The following is a 15,445-nucleotide window of genomic DNA, read 5'->3' as shown; positions in this document are numbered from 1 at the left end:
GGAGATACTTTTTCATTTTGTAGTTGTAGTCTTAACCAAGGAATGTATTCCAACTCTTTTGCTTGACTCCCTACGATTTTTACCCCTTGATTTCTGACTTTGGAGGTATACTTGGTACTTCCTGTGAAAATAATAAAAATTCAGCACAGTTGACACGCATAACTCAAGTATTGACTACCAAAACAATGGTAAATGCACGACTTACTCTTCCCACTCGGCATTTTCCGAAGAATGCGTCAAAACCCATTTGCAAACTTGTTGATACTCTATATTTGGAAGAACATATTGCTTTCCCTTTTTATCCATAGGGTGTGCACTTTCAATATCCTCATTCATGATCACCCTTCTCCCATTCTTATGGCTTCCCAAGTTGCCATCATGAATGTACTCCATAAAGTACATCATCGCCTCTTCCACGAGGTATTGCTCTTGGATGCAACCCTCGACAAAAGTCTGATTGGTCACATACCTTTTATAAGTTTTCATCATCATGTGCATGTGCCATTAATTAATACAAAATGACTACATACTAATCACAAGAAAGATATATATAAAGAACTTTACTCACCTCTCAAAAGGATACATCCACCTATATCTAACAGGTCCGCAAATTTGTGCCTCTTCCGCTAAGTGCACAACAAGGTGCCTCATCCGCAAATTTGTATCATTGAAACAAAAAATGAAGGCGAGAAGTATTTTTCAAGACACACAAAGTTTCCACAATGCGTTTTCTCATGTTCGAAAGGTTCGCACGACAAATGACTTTGGAGCATAGGACGTTAAAGAATAAAGACAACTGGCGAATAGCTTCACGTAATGGCTTGTGTTTTTTAAATAGATGCATCAATAACACGGGTAATAAATGTTGTAAAAGGATGTGATAGTCATGGGATTTTAGGTTCTTGAGCTGAAAATCCTCCAAGTCCACATTATGTTTCCAATTTCCACTATATCCAACAGGAACCTTCAATTGGTGCAAAGTTCTAAAAAGCAAAACTCTCTCTGCACGTGAAAGAGAAAAAGCACCTATTGGATAAGACCACTTGTCATTCTTCATTACCGCCACAAGTGTTTCTTTATCTTCCTAGCTTTAAGGTCCAGATGGGCTTCGAGTCCATCCTTACTCTTACCTGTACCCATGATTGTTGAAAACAAATTCTCCACAACATTTTTTCCCACGTGCATCACATCTAGATTGTGGCAAATAGGCAGATGTTGTAGGAATTAAATATATAAGTGAATATATGGATATGTATACATAAAGTTACATGATATACTACTACACAAATGTTAAAAATACCTCCCAATACGGCAATATAAAGAAGATAGAATCCTTTGAAAATGTTGAATTTTTTAGTTCTTTAGTCCTTTTTCTCTTCTTTTTCCTTCCTTCCGGTATATCCGGCACCTTGCCAAACTTGTTCTGAATTTGGCTCATTTTAATTTTTACTTGAGAACCCTTTAAACGAATAGGATGCTTACCATGTTCTTCTTTTCCATTAAATTGTGCCCTCTGGACTCTAAAGTGATGATTCGGGTCTGCTAGGAACTTTCGATGACCCATATAAGAAAACTTTTTTCCATGCTTCAGCCAAGTAGAATTTGTATCTTCACTACAAATAGGACATGCATACCTTCCCGCCGTTTTACGTCCAGAAAGATGGTGAAACGCAGGAAAATCGTGTATCGCCCACAAGCAAATTGCCTTCATAGTGAATGTCTCTTTAGCATGGGAGTCATATGATTCAACTCCAGCACCCCATAACTATTTTAGCTCTTCAATTAAAGGCTGCAAGAAGACGTCGATGTTATCCCCTGGGCTACTTGGACCTGGAATTAGAAGTGTTAACATAGTAAACTATTTCCGCATGCACAATGATGGAGGCAGATTGTATGGAGTAATCATAACAGGCCAGCAACTATAAATGTTGTTTTTGTTCCCAAATGGATTAAATCCATTTGTTGCAATCCCTAATCTAACATTACGTGGCTCCGTAGCAAACTCAGGCTATTTAAGATTAATTGAGTTTCACATGGAAGAATCAACAGGATGACGCATATAGTGTTGGTCAGAAACTGCATTTGCATGCCATTTCATATTCTCTGCAATCCATGGTATGCTATACATCTTTTGCAATCTCTCAGCCAAAGGAAAATACCTTAGCTTCTTCCATGGTTTAATCTTAGCCTTCGGTTTTAACGAGTTCACCGGTTGCCATCTGTTTTCACCACAAGTGGGACAACTAATCAAATCCTTATATTTGTCACCCCAGTATATAATACAATCATTTGGGCATACATCAATAATTTCGCACTTCATGCGAAGAGGTTTGATCAAGTTTTTAGCAGCATAGGTCTTCTCAGGTAGTGTATTCTCTTCTGGTAAAGTCTTTTTAAGGAATTGCAACAACTCTGTGAAGCTACTATTAGACCACTTGTGTCTAGCCTTCATGTTCAACAACTCAATCGTCGTCGATAATTTCAAATCTTCACCCCGACATGATGGATATATTGGTTTTAAAAGCATCCTCCATCAACTTGTCGTATTGAACATCCTGCGGTATGGCATTGGGTGAATCTCCATCATCATCTCCATAATCAACTTCGTTAAGACATGCATCTAAGTCAATAGGATGACTTCGTCCAAATGTGTCATTGACCATCTCTTTCATCCTTGGCAACATATTTTCAGGACCCCTAGTAGAAGAACTAGTGGGAACTTCAACATAGTTACTACTTCTGGAAGATGACTCTCCATGATGTATATGTCTCGTCTATACCATCACAGATAAGATGCTTAGCAATATCTTTTGTTGTTGACTTCCCCCCTAAATTACGACAATTAGCACAAAGACAACAATACCAGTCAAGTTCATTTCCTAATTTCTCTTGTGTGAACTGGATGAATGATTTAACACCTCGAAGGTATTCAGTAGACGAAGTCGGTGCTTTCATCCAGTTCTTGCTTGGAAGCATTGAAGACATTTTCTAGATAAATACATCAACATATATAATATTAGTATGATTTCAAAAAGAGTATTCAACTTGAAACCTAGGAAAGGTATATATCATAGAAAGTGGTACTCAAATTCCTTTCTGCCTCCTAACACACTTAGCACCACAACAACCCACCTACCAAGTCTAAATGGTTTGCTCAAGATTGGAACAATTACAGTAACAACACAAACAATATATATATATAGGATACTTGGTGATTTCATATTAATAGCAACTTCCTTATTCTCTATGGCCAAGACCAATTAATGCCAAAGAAGTCATATCATTTACAAACAAGAAATCAGGTTATTTGAAAATATAAAGTTTGAAATAAATTAGTCCAACTCAAACTGAAATCTGTAGATATATATTGTAAATCAGTAGAGGCTGAATATCCAAACAATGAAAAATAGCTAACTCAATCGACCATGCACTTGATGTTCTTAAAGACCGACAAAAAAAAATGGTATTAAAAAAAAATACAACTCATAACTATACTTATACTTATACCATCGGATAAAAACAATAATACCAACGACATAATAACATAAAATAACAAGAGAAACACAACAAATGACAAACAAATGATAAAGAAAGTTAAACCATTTTATACCCTGTCTTGGAGAAGCAATGAGAAAAATTCAACCTTTCCTTGAAGAAAATTCCAATTGAAGAAGAACCTATTAAATCAAAACAACACAAACTTGTTAAACTGAAAACTAAAAATAAAAGTTTCAAGCTTTGAAAACTTAAATAAGAAAAACAAGCAAACCCCATAACAAAAATAAAAGTTTCAAGCTTTGAAATTTCAAATAAGAAAAACAAGCAAAACCCCATATATACATATAACATAAACAGAAACAGAGAATAGAAGCAGGTTTACAACTTCACGAATCATTGGACATACACTTTTCTTAAATATTTCCCATCATGGATAACATGTCTATTGCGGAGTAGGAGAACAAATTTCTTTAGGAACAAATATATTTGTTTCTACGGAAACTAGAATGTATAGTTCATTTTTCGTACAGAATATTAAGAGTTAGCATCCAATCTTTTATTTTTTCCGTTTTTTGTTTTGTTTTCCCTACAAGGTACATGACATTCAGTTGTGGTTGTATTAAATAAAACCAGAATAGTAACACATGATCACTATAATAATGTCAATCATGCATAAAAACTAATCTTGCAAGTTAGAACAGAAACTAGATAAATATGGATTGCAGGAAGATGATTAAAATTAGGGTGAACTAGTGTTACCCCCCTACTAGATGAGCCAATTAGATTCCCCCTAGATGGGAAATTAGGGTCTCCCCCCTAAATACACACAAAAAAAATTTGGTCAACCCACTTTGACTTTTTTTTTTGTGTATTTAGGGGGGAGACCCTAATTTCCCATCTAGTGGGGGGGAAATCCTAATTGGCTCATCTAGTGGGGGGGTAATACTAGTTAACCCAAAAATTATACGAACCACGCAAGTACGTTAGCTAAATTTACCTCTTCACAATCAAACACTACTTATCACACAAAAAAATGTGATAGAAAGAACAGCCTAATTAAAGCTAGAATATTGTAAGCGTCTTCATGATGCTCAATAAGCTACAATTTTCAAGCCAAATTCACTTTGTGCAAAAGCTACGAGATACACAATTTCGCTATCATCAAGCCCCAAATACTACTTGAGCATGTATGAAACAACAACAGCCCGACGCTAGCATTGCAAGCATGCAATCATCTTAATATTAATTGTGGATGTACTTCAATATTAATTTTCTATGTTTTTGCAAGGAATGCCAAGCTTCTTAAGCCCAAGTGTACGAGTAACAATCAGTTTTTGAAAGTCCCTAATCTCAATTTCAAGTTTCTTAACATGGGTTTCAACTCCTTTCCCTATTCCACTTAAAATTCTGGTATGCCCATCTTCACAACGTATGGGGAAGAGGTAGAGAACAATCATTTGTTAAATCTTTTGAAACAGGATTGTTCCAAAATGTTAAGTCAGAGCCACTTAAAAGCTTGTCAGTAAAAACAGCTCTGACATAAGCTTGACAAGATTGTTTCAAATCTTCACAACGTTGCACTTCCTACATTTCCACTTAAAAGCTTCACAATGATTGTTCCAGACTTAACATGGATGTCAGAGCCATTTTCGACAAGTCCAACACTTCCTAGTTCTAAAGTTAAATCTTAGAAACAACGAATAAATAAAGTTAAACCATTTTATACCTTGCCTTCAAGAAGTAGTGAAAAAATTCAGCCTTTACTTGAAGAAAAATTCCAACGGGAGAAGAACCTATTAAATCAAAACATCCCAAACTTGTTAGTGAAGAACAAGCAAAAAGTGAATAACACGCAAACCCCATCGAAAAGCGGCAAAACAGAAGAAATACACTAATCCCCCGGGTATGTTTTCTCACTCAAGACTTTTTCCTCCTCCTTTTCGAAAGGATCGATGTTGGGCCTTTTTGCATAGCATGATGCCAGTGGCTACCAAGTGAAGGAATTACCTATATGAGGATCTCTTTGTTGGCAAGTCGTAGTACGGCTGGGAAAAGAAAAGAATGGATTCTCCCTTTCTTTTTTGTTTGCTGGATATCGAGAGTGTAGCTTAATTTCGTGAATGTTGTGATGTTGAATTTGGGGATTTAAGTGCGAAACCAATTTCAGTGGAAAAAAAAGAAAGAAAGAAGTGGTTACCTTCTTTTCGCAAAAACGACGTAGTGAGAGAAAGACGGAGTGAGAGATTGGTATTTGTTGGGAACCTGAAATTTTAAGAGGGAAATCAATTTTTTTTCGGGGGGGGGGGGGGGGAATGGTTTCTAGGTGCTCAAAGGAGAGGGGAGTAACTCAACAACATGCTGAATATGGAAGCAGACAGCGGAAGACCGACGAATATGAATAGACTAATATAAGCTGTCTAATGCCAGGAATTAGCAGTGGTTTAGTTTTATACAGTTAGAAGTCGTCCTATTCTAAGGCGTCATGCGTGTCCTAAATCCTCTGTTTTGACGTAGTGTAGTTTCTAAGTTCCACAAGCTTCCCAACTAGTTAAGGCAACATGATGGAAAAAGATATTTCTAAAACCAAAATAGAACTAAACAAGAGACATGCTCCAAAACCAAACCAATAGCTTTTTGGCTAGAATTAAAATAGCAATCATCTAGTTATGACTCCTTGAGGTTGCACCAAACAACACTTGCTAATTCTAGCGACACCAATTTAGCAACATTCTCACATAATTCAATCATTATCAAGCAGACCCTAATAATTCACCAAAAATACGTGGATATGATTAGAGGCATTTTAAATAGATAATTCCACCCCTAAACAAGTTGAAAGGGTGGAATTCACGATACAACACATAGTATATGCCGAAAACTAAATAACTTCAAATTAAATTAAAATAAAATAACAATTATAGAATTCAAATATTAACTACTTAACTAACAATTCAGAAACAAAATCTACGAAATTCAAGAAAACAAGTCTTAACACAACAAGAATACAAAATAAACTAGCCATGCAACGATGATGGGCCAGAGTCATCCATCCTGCGTCGACGACGCTCATGCCTCACAGAGGTATTAGAAGAAGAACCCCCATCAGGTGGCAAGCATCGAAGAACTTCTACTTGGAATCGGCGTTGTTGGTCCATAAATGCATTCATGGTTCCCCAACATCATCCTCACGCTGGACGAGAGTCTCCATGTTAGCCCAGATATCTCATTGACTATTGCTGATCTTCTCAAAGTTCTCATGAATTGTAACTTGCCTAGTCCAAAGATCCTCACAGATGGTATTCAGAGAACGCATGCCACGATGCAATAGGGAGGCACGGGCTTCATCCGTAGTAGCCTTTTTCCCAAACTTTGGCATCAAAACACGACGTCTCATCCTCATCTTCCTCACTCGACTCCTTCTCAACACCCCTATCCTCAGGCAATTTCCACTTCCTCTAAATACAGTCTTTAGAAATCCGTGGATTTGCATGCAACTTCAACATAATCCTATCAGTCTTCGGAACATAGCCCCAATGCATCATAATCTTTGTAATTAAAGTAGGGAAGGGTGCATTATTAACACCAACGCATCGAATCTCAGCTAACAAAAAGTCGAGGATGCAAAAATTTTACCTCTTCTCCTGTATAACCCAGAGAACATGCAAACAATTCGAATTTATGTCACTGACTTTCGTAGTGCAAATGACATTCGACCTAATCCACTGAGCTACAGCCAGCTGGTTGGTTCTTAGAGACGATTGTCGAACGCAATACGACTTCGTATTGTACTACCCTTCCAATATTGTCTCTCTCATCAAAGCATCGATTCCTCCGAACTGGGATTCTTGCACTGTCAGTGTGAGGCGTCTTGCATCAAAGCCAAGAATATTAGCCAACACACTTGTACACAATTCCTTTCTCTTCCCATTCACTCTCACAAAAATCTTCCGACCTTCAATCTCCCTCTTCTTATAAAAACTCAACACCAAATCAGTGTAATAAAAATCATTCACCGAATACCACAACCCTTTCCACCTCCTACTAATCATCTCAGTATCATAAAAGGGTGAAAATTGTTTAAAAACAAAAGCTTGTTTCGGAAGAATTTTTCAGTTTTGGGTAGCCATTGGGGTTTGGAATTCGAATTTGGGTGGAATACAAGGTGGGAAAAAGTTATATTTGAACTCTATTTGAAACAAATTGGAGTGGGTCACGTGGCTTTTTGGATTTTTTTTTTTTTTTTTTTTTTGGTTCGAACGGTTCTTGAGGGCGTGGAGAAGATGAAGAACACAAAGGGGTTTAAATGCGTGGGATTTAACCTGTTGGGCCCAAGCCCATAACAAATTTCAAAATACCCATTCCGTCCTATGCCGCATAAAATTAAAACTAAAATTCCGATTCGTTAACTGTCTGATTTTTGCAAATGAACTATGAAAATGATCATCAAAGAGAGTACAATCCAACAATCTATAAAAAAAAACTCAAATCTAACTGTGGTTGATATATAAGAAAATAGAAAACACCTCAAAGTGCGTGCATGACATAAGTTATGTGAGCAAAAAGAATCTAATTTCATAGATAGTGTCAACCCGCATCAAAATATGACTAAACGGCATAAATAACAAGAATAGGAAGTTGAGCGAATAAGAATGGAAAGACCAACACCCCACCCCCAAACAAATTTTGAAAACAAGGTTTAGAAAATTTGTTTAAACACGTGGGTCTTTTAAAGTCAGATTCCCGAGACTTGCTAGATTACAATTTTTATGATTTTTATTATTATTTTTTTACTTTTTATGAATACGGATTAATATAAGGGCAAACAATAAAGCAATAAAGACATAATTCACACCATAGAGAAATATGACTCAAAAACCGAGAAAATATGTAAAAGTGGAAAATGTGAATTATGTTAAATGCGTAGACATAGGATCCGGTACTTACAGCCACACACTCCAAAGGGAGTCCCGGTTACTTGAATGGTGAACTCACCAATATATGAAAATGAAAGGAAGTACACTAACAACAAAGGTCAGTCCTCATAGACAAGGTCCTGTAAAAGGACATCTTCCACATCAAGGGACATTAACTCGTAAAAATGTTTTAATCGTTGGCCATTAACTTGAAAGGTACTGTTGTCCTTGGGATTTAACAAGGTGATTGCCCGTAAGAAGGGTAAACGCCGGTAACCATAAAAGGACCCGGACCGGCGGGTTTTAATTTTCGGGGAAAATGTGCAAACGGGAGTTGTAAAGCAAGACCTTTTGACCAATCACAAACTCCTTACGCAAAATTTGTTTATCATGAACATGTTTCATGTTAGTTTTATAATCTTTTGCGAGATCATAAGAATCGCTACGGATTTCTTCAAGCTCATTTAATTGTATTTTGTGCCTGACACCTGCCTCATCATAATTGAAGTTAAGGCTTTTTATAGCCCACATAGCACGGTGCTCTAATTCAACGGGCAAATGACAAGGTTTTCCAAACACAAGTCTAAAGGGAGACATACCTATAGGAGTTTTAAAAGCAGTTTGATATGCCCATAAGGCATCAGTAAGACGCTTAGATCAATCTTTCCTATCAGGATTTACTATTGTTTCTAATATTTTCTTTATTTCCCTATTAGAGACTTCTACCTGGCCACTAGTTTGTGGATGATAAGGAGTTGCCACCTTATAGATAACTCCGTACTTTTTAACTAAAGAAGCAATAACTCTATTACTAAAATGTGTTCCCCCATCATTGATGATGGCTTTAGGAATGCCAAACCGATAGAAAATGTATTCTTTAACAAAATACACAACTGTCTTATGGTCATTGCTACGACAAGTCATGGCCTCTATCCATTTGGAAACGTAATCCACGGCAACAAGAATATAAATAAAACTGTGGAAAATAGGAAAATGACTCATGAAATCAATGCCCCATATATCAAAAATTTCTACCACCAAAATGGGATTTAAAGGCATCATATTATGTTTAGTAATACGCCCAAGTTGTTGGCAACGAACGCACGTTTTGCAATAAACTTGGACATCTTTAAAAAGGGTAGGCCAATAAAATCCAGATTAAAGAATTTTAGCAGCCGTTTTCATACCACTAAAATGGCCACCACACTCTTTGTCATGGTAGAAGGATAAAACCTCATAATATTCCCACTGGGGAATACAACGACGAATAATCTGATCCGCACAATACTTAAAAAGGTAGGGCTCATCCCAGTAGTATAGCTTAACTCTAGCCATAAACTTGTTACGTTCATCTCTGGACCAAATATCAAGAATAATATTAGAAGCTAAGTAGTTTACAATGTCGGCATACCATGGTGCTGAAAAAATTGCATAAAGATGCTCATCAGGAAAAGAGTCAAGTATGGACTCTGAATCACTATCATTGTCATTGGTAAGTCTAGATAAGTGATCTGCAACCACATTTTCTACCCCTCGTTTATCCTTAATTTCTAGGGTAAACTATTGTAGGAGAAGAATCCATCGGATCAATCTCTGTTTGGCATCCTTCTTGGCAATAAGGTACCTAAAAGCTGCATGTCCGATGTAGACTAAGGTCTTAGAACCAACCAAATAAGGGCAGAATTTATCTAAAACATAAACCACACCTAAAAATTCCTTTTCAGTAGTAGTGTAATTACGTTGAGCATCATTTAAAGTTTTACTAGCATAATAAATTACAGTCGACTTATAATCTAGTTTTTGTCCTAACACCACACCAACAGCATAATCGCTAGCGTCGCACGTAAGCTCGAAAGGTTTAGACCAATCGGGAGGCTGTATAATCGGTGCAGATGTTAAAGCGGCTTTTAAAGTTGCAAAAACATGCTTGCAGTTAAAATTGAAATCAAAGATGGCATCTTTTAAAAGCAGACTAGTTAAAGGCCTAGCCATTTTCGAAAAATCCTTGATAAAATGCCTATAGAAACCTGCATGGCCTAAAAAGGCTCTAATGTCATGGACAGTCCGTGGTATAGGTAAAGACGCTATCTTATCCAATTTAGCCTTATCTACTTCTATGCCATCACTAGATACAATATAACCTAGCACTATCCCTTTCTTTACCATAAAATGACACTTCTCCCAATTTAAAACCAGATTTTTCTTCTCACATCGTGTCAATACCTGGGAAAGGTTAGACAGGCACTCACTAAAAGAGTCTCCATAGATAGAAAAAATATCCATGAAAACTTCCATAAAGCGCTCCACCATGTCACTAAAAATATGAAGCATATACCGCTGGAAGGTACCAAGAGCATTATAGAGACCAAAAAGCATCCATTTATACACATATGTTCCGAAAGGACATGTGAAGGTAGTCTTGTCTTGGTCATCAGGATCAATAATGATCTGAAAATAGCCAGAATAGCCATCTAAAAAACAATAATAAGCATGACCAGCTAGACGTTCGAGCATCTGATCTATAATGGATAAAGGAAAGTGATCCTTTCGTGTCATGGCGTTTAAGCATCTGTAATCAATACAGATTCTCCATTTCATAGGAACACGCGTGGAAACATATTCACCCGCAGCATTACGAACAATGGTAACCCCCGATTTCTTAAGGACTACGTGAATAGGACTTATCCATTCACTATCGGAGATAGGATATATGATCCCCACATCGAGTAACCGTAAGACTTCCTCCCTGACCACCTCTTTCATGGTAGGGTTCAAGCGATGCTGAGGTTCGCATGAAGTCTTCGCATTATCCTCCAATTGTATATGATGCGTGCATACACCAGGGTCAATCCCTTTAATGTCGTCCAGGGACTAACCGATCGTGAAACGATGTTCCCTAATCAAACGTGCTTCTTCATCAGTAAATAACTGAGAAGATATGATCACCGGATGACTACCATCTGGATCAAACTGGATATATTTCAACTCAGCAGGAAGAGGTTTGAGCACAGGGGTGGGAGGAATTGGCAAAAAGGATTCCGGAGGATCCTCGTCTTGAGTAGTGAAGACCTGTTTAGGTAAGAGGTCCTCAAACTCATAAGGTAAAGCGCCAGAAGGATCTAAAACAGGGGTAGACTCAAAAAGGGCACTGACTTCCTCTAAGTAGGAGTCATCGTCAAAGTCAGAGCTATCAAAGGAAAGGAACTGGTGCATCTGATTTTCGAAAATGTATTGTTGAAATAATCTTGAGCTAAGCTCTTGATCATGCTAACTTCCCCATCTATAGACGAATCAGGTAACTGTTTCATCATCTTGAAAACATTTACCTCAATAGAAAGATGACCAAAGGACATGGACATCGAACCATCGCGGTAGTTTATGAGCGCGTTGGCAGTTGCCAAGAAAGGACACCCTAAAATGATAGGAACAGAGTCGTTAGCGACTTCTGTGTCTAGGATAACGAAGTCTGCTGGGTAGTAAAAATCTTGAACCTTAACAAGCACGTTTGCAACAACACCCTTAGGATATTTAATAGACCATTAAGCTAATTTCAACGTCATTTTAGTAGGTTGTATTTTCTATAGACCTATTTGTTTATATAAATAATAAGGGAGTAAGTTAACACTCACCCCCAGGTCTAATAGCGCAGTTGTCGTATGGGTATCCCCCAAGATGCATTGTATAGTAAGACGACCAGGGTCCTTATACTTAACGATTCTATTATGTTCAGATAGAGTTGGGAACTGTTCAGTTAAAAAGGCATCTTTTGGTATATTGGTCTTCTGGTTAGTAGTGCACAACTTTTTTAGAAACTTAGCATGTTGTGGTAATTTTTTAATAGCGTCAAGAAAATGTAGGTTAATCGTTAGATTTTTTAAAATTTCCCTAATCTCATCAAAGTTAGTGTCCTTGTGTAACATGGCTAGTTTCTGGGGAAACGGTGGGTTCTCTCTATATTTAGCATATAGATCAATAGGAGTTTTAACCTTGGCCGTTTTCCTCTTGGGTTGAGGTTTAACTGGTACCTCTACAAGAGTAGGATCATCAGTTACTACTTTGGTATCTAGTAAAATATCAGGTGTAGTGACCACTGGTGGGAACTGTTCGGATAGAGTTGGGAACTGTTCAGTTAAAAAGGCATCTTTTGGTATATTGGTCTTCTGGTTAGTAGTGCACAACTTTTTTAGAAACTTAGCATGTTGTGGTAACTTTTTAATAGCGTCAAGAAAATGTAGGTTAATCGTTAAATTTTTTAAAATTTCCCTAATCTCATCAAAGTTAGTGTCCTTGTGTAACATGGCTAGTTTCTGGGGAAACGGTGGGTTCTCTCTATATTTAGCATATATATCAATAGGAGTTTTAACCTTGGCCGTTTTCCTCTTGGGTTGAGGTTTAACTGGTACCTCTACAAGAGTAGGATCATCAGTTACTACTTTGGTATCTAGTAAAATATTAGGTGTAGCGACCACTGGTGGGGTAACAACAGGCATAGTTACGGCGTTATCAACCTATAACACCCCTATTTTTATTCTCTTTTTTAATTAAATATATATTAAGTTAAATAATAATAATAATAATAATAATAATAATAATAATAATAATAATAGACAAAAAAAAATGATAAAGATTATAAAGAGATAGGGTAAAGTGGATAAACCCCATTCCCTATTTTTCGGGGTGGTTTTAAAACAAAAACGAGTTCACACGTAGAGTTGATTTGACACGCAGAGAAGAAAATAAAAATGGAGTTTTTCACATAAAGGAGAAGAGAGGATTCTTGCTAGAAATCTACTGATAGATAGCTGCTAGCAGGAGCGTATCACTGGTGAGTAGATATTTTATTAACATTCACTGAACTATTGGATTTTTATGTGGCTTATAACCTATTTAAACTTCTTTCGAAAATATAGGTTTTTCCGTTTTGTTCTACTTATCCTCGAACTATTATGCGTACTGTTGAAACCAAGCTATATTGATAAACAAATTTGACTACTAATCGTTGTTTTTAATTAGCTATACACTGTAGATATAAACTGTTATTATTAGAGTTGTTGATTTGGGAGTTTAAATGTTTGAATGGGTTGATTTTTATTTGATTGATTGTATTGGATTGTGTTGTTTGAACTGTCGAGTGAATATATGGGTTGTTGATTTATGTCAGTTGGTTATTGGTTGTCGATTGAGTTGGGTGTTTTGAATTTTGGTGTGATTGAACCGTTGAAGCTCTGTAAAGGCGTTTAATGGAGTCGAACTAGATTTTGGGTAAGTGATGGGAATCAAGTTTTGATTATATTATAGTATGGGGTTTTATTGGTAACCCAAAACCGAACTGTTTCGGTGGTGTTTGGTGGTGTGTAGAGGTGCTGTTGAAGTCCCAAGGTTTGTTAATGGCGTCAAAAACGATTTTGGAGCAATGAGGGATTTTAGTTTTAATTATACTAATAGGTTGGGTTTTTGAGGGGGAACAAAAACGAATTGTTTCATGGTGTTTGGTGGTCGCGTTATGGACTTATGGTCGTTGATTCGGGGGAGATGAGCTGTTGAGACAAGGAAGAAGAAGGAGAATACCTCCATCGATTTCTGTGTTTTTTTTGGGCTTGGGCCGGAGCAAAAGTCTTTTGTTTTTTTGGGCTGGTTTTAAGTTTTTGTGGGTTGGGCCTTTAATATTTTAAAGTGGGCTGGTTCTAATCTTGTTTAGTGGGCCGGTTCTATTCTTAAGATTTGGATCTGTTTGTCTTTGAATGATTTGGCGTGCTTTAGATGTCAGAAGTTTTGAGCTTAGCGCTGGTCTAATTTCGAGCTCAGTTTAATTTAGTTAGAGTTTGAACTAGATTTTTATGAAAACATCAAAAAGTAAGGTCTGGAAGTCTGCTTTCCAACCCAACCGACCTCATTGCATTCGAGGTTTGTGGATATGGTTACGGTATTCGGAAGTTGGCACGTCAGAATTTTCTGATTTCAGAAATCCGGTCTGTGCCTGGTTTGGAATCGAGTTTTCACATAGTTAGGGTCAGATTCAAACTCTCGCCAAAACATAATAAAATAATTTTTATGTGTCTTCTTTCCAACCCAATTAGCCTCGTTGCATTCCGAGGTCTGTGGTGATAGATATAAAGTCTGGAAGTTTGGTTGACAGAAAACAGTGCGTCAGAAATCAGTTTCTGCGCACTGTGTTCAAGTCCAGTTTTAAAATAGTTAGGTTGAGAGTTAGAATTTTTATAAAACATAAAAAAGTAAGATTTGGAAGTCTGCTTTCTCTTCCAATTGGCCTCATTGCATTCCGAGACCCGTGGAATTAATTATGGTGTTTGGAAGTTTGACTGGCATAAAACAGTGCGTCAGGAATCAGTTTCTGCGCACTGTGTTCGAGCCTAATTTTAGAATATTTAGAATAAGATCGAGTCTTTTTGTAAAACATAATAAAGTAAGTTCTATGTGTTAGCTTTTCAAATCAAAAAGACTCGATGCATTTGGACACCTGTGGAAAGCATTGTGTCATTCGGAAGATAGTCCGTCAGAAATCTAGTTTGCTGAAAAATAAGGATTTTTACCGTTTTCAACTAAGGTTTTCTTCTAGATGGGCTGAGGTTGGGACTTTGAGTTCTACATGAAAAAGTATGTCTACCTACCCTAGTTTCTAAATAATTAAGTTACATGTCATTTGAATGAATATAGGAAAAACTATAGCATTGACTATGTGGATGATAAGAACTACGAAGGCTTGATTCCAATCTTGAAAGATTTGGATATGTAGGCAGCTTTGAGCAAAAGTGCAGCCACTACTCTACACTATACTATATTATATATTAGGTATTAGGTATTAGTTATTGTGATAACTATATATGTACAATGTTAGTACTTAATTATGTACGTGATTGTGGTTGTTTAAAATGTATTCACGAGACATTTAACTAATGCATTATTTCTGATTGAACCTTTTGATATCTATGATTTATATAATTGATAATGAGGTAAGTTGATTAGTTATTGTGGTTGGAATCTTTAGTAATGAATTATTGTTTGAGACGATGTTT

Source organism: Coptis chinensis, chromosome 8, assembly GCF_015680905.1.
Source record: "Coptis chinensis isolate HL-2020 chromosome 8, ASM1568090v1, whole genome shotgun sequence".
NCBI lineage: Eukaryota > Viridiplantae > Streptophyta > Magnoliopsida > Ranunculales > Ranunculaceae > Coptis > Coptis chinensis.
Note: the sequence above shows the minus strand (reverse complement) of the source record.